Below are 2,676 nucleotides of genomic sequence, written 5' to 3'. Positions count from 1 at the left end.
AGGTCACTCTTGGAGACTATTGACATTCTGTTTCAAAACTATGCAAAATAATTTTTTTTAAGCTGAAGGCATAACAGAACAAAAGCAAACTCATGAGGCATAGCACTTGACTTGCAAGTTCAATGTCTAATGCTCAAACACTAACACTGAAATAAAATAAAATACACAATAATAGTTGTGATACCTGTTGATGCAATCATCAAATATATAACAATCAAATTTCCCTAAATATAGTAATAATATTGGAAAAGTTACATTTATATTTCATAATAAATTCAATTTCCCATATTGTATGAATCTAATGCCTGTTTTTTTCATATTTTATCAGATTGATTCATGTAAGGTCATGTAAGACAGTGCAAATATCAGAAGTAAAAAAGAAAGAATGAAATTTAGGTAGAGTAAGTGGAAAAGATGCAGTAGAGCACATAAAGAAATGTGGCCAGATAGAGTATTAATAGTTTCAAAATTAAGAACATTAAAAACCTGATAATGTAAATATAGTATTTATAGGTATTATAAAGATTAACTCAACGTATTTTCCAGAAGAACCAAATGAAATTTTGGAAGTAATACAAATTGTTCTTAAATTACTTTATTTTAGGAAAGGGCAAAGACAAAGAACTGCTATTATTGCCACAGAACCAGGATCCTTGGCCATGTACCAATTTTTTTCCCAAGATTCTTGACAAGAAAAGGTGCTTGTATGCATATAATTGTCCAAAATTCATGAGAAATACCTAAAAATACTACCTGCCTTGCAAAAAAGTGCACTATTTTTTAATATCAATGGAGCGTATGAGCAAAGCCATCACTGTGCAAACTATAATCACATTCCCTTTGCAGCTGATAGGAATTATCTTGAAAGGTTCTTGGCAATACATGTGTTTGGAATAGGGACAAATTCAAATTATCTAATATACGTTTTCTCCTGGGCATTATTCTCAGTTCACTGTCATTTATCTTATGTTGTGTTGTAAACACACAAGGAAAGGCCTCTGAATATTCTTTATTTGCACATATGTAAGCATCCTTGTTTATAACCATCCAGAAACCACTACATGTTTATCAAGGATAGCATTTATTTTCTTTGAGCAAAAAAGTTAAGTGTTTCCTTTTTCAAATAAGTTAAAGCATGTAAAACCTTTTTGTATATTTGGGCCATACCTATAATTCATATAAAATGATAATTCTTTTTTACGTGTATTGGAGTAGAAAATTAGTATTATTTTGAAAAGATCTTCAAATATTACCAGCTAATAATTTAGGGGTTTACTGAAAATGATATTAAAGTAGTTTCCTGGGTTCAGGGTGGAGATAGAATATGGACAATTATCTCCAGTTGCTACCAAATTGGTAGGCTGTTTAATCGCACTGCTGAATGGGGAAAGATCACAAGGGTCTTACCTAGGAGTCTCCACAAAGCACCTGTTTTGTCAGTGTAAATGTTCAATTTGACATCATAGCACTGAGAAGCCTTCTGAAACACTGATTATCCTTGTTTATTTTCCCTGTCTTCACATTTCAATTGAATACTTAGCCTGCTACAGAAATTTCTGAAGACAAGGGAGATTGTCTCCAGTGATATTCAGCAGCACTAGGATGATTGCTCAGTATCCCTGCTACAGGGAGTCAAAGGCCAGGCACAAAGGTTGGGAGTGTCAAAGCAGTGCTTCCAGTTCATCTTTAAGTTGATGTCCAAAGTAAAAGAAAAAAGGGTCCATCATTCATTGATTATGTTAGTAATAACTGGAGCTTAAAGGGGAAAAAGAGTACTGTTTAGATCCTATTACATTTTTTTTATCACTAATAAGTTGGCAATTCCTAACAATTTTAATCATCCTTGCAGCATAAGTGAGTTTGGGTAGCAAGAACAGATACAGTTAATATTGTTGATGTCATAAAACATTTCTTTATCATAATAAAAACAAGTACAAAAAGATAAGAAGATTTTTGTTTATTTTTTGCCAGCCCTGAGGCTTGGGCTCAGGGCCTAAGCACTGTCCCTGGCTTCTGCTCAAGGGTAGCACTCTACCACTTGAGCCACAGCACCACTTCTGGCCTTTTCTGTTTATGTGGTGCTGAGGAATCAAACCCAGGGCTTCATGCAAGGCAAGCATTCTAAGGCTGTTCCAGAAGACTTTTCTACCCAAATACCTTAGTATAGCTTCTTAGTATAGCTCCTTAGTGACAATATTAGCAGTCAGGCAAGAGACAAAGCATACTTGGATTTTGTGATGACATAACAACCATAGAGCTAGTATATGGGAAAAATAACTTTAGCTTTGTGAGTTATGTTTCTTCCTAATTAATGTGCCCTAGTCCTCTACCAACAAATGAAGCAGGAAATATTCTCAGAAAGATAGGCCTTTGGAGGTTATAAATTATAACGTGATTATTTTTCATTTGTCCATCTGAGTTCAGAGTCTATAGTTGATTTCGTTTTTAGCTGATGGGATTTAAATTGTAGATTTTTAAAAGCACAAAAAATGTATTGTGTTTGAGTCTAAGACTAAAAAATACTAGCTGAATTTCCAAAGCATTCATCCTGAAGATGATTCTATTGATTCAGAGACCTATTTTCAAAATACATGATTTGAAAGAGACTAAAGCATAGCACTGTGAAAAGGGTGACTTGCAATTTGTTCTTTAAATTATTATTAGTGTTTTAAATAC

Source organism: Perognathus longimembris, chromosome 8 (genome assembly GCF_023159225.1).
Source record: "Perognathus longimembris pacificus isolate PPM17 chromosome 8, ASM2315922v1, whole genome shotgun sequence".
Lineage (NCBI taxonomy): Eukaryota > Metazoa > Chordata > Mammalia > Rodentia > Heteromyidae > Perognathus > Perognathus longimembris.
Note: the sequence above shows the minus strand (reverse complement) of the source record.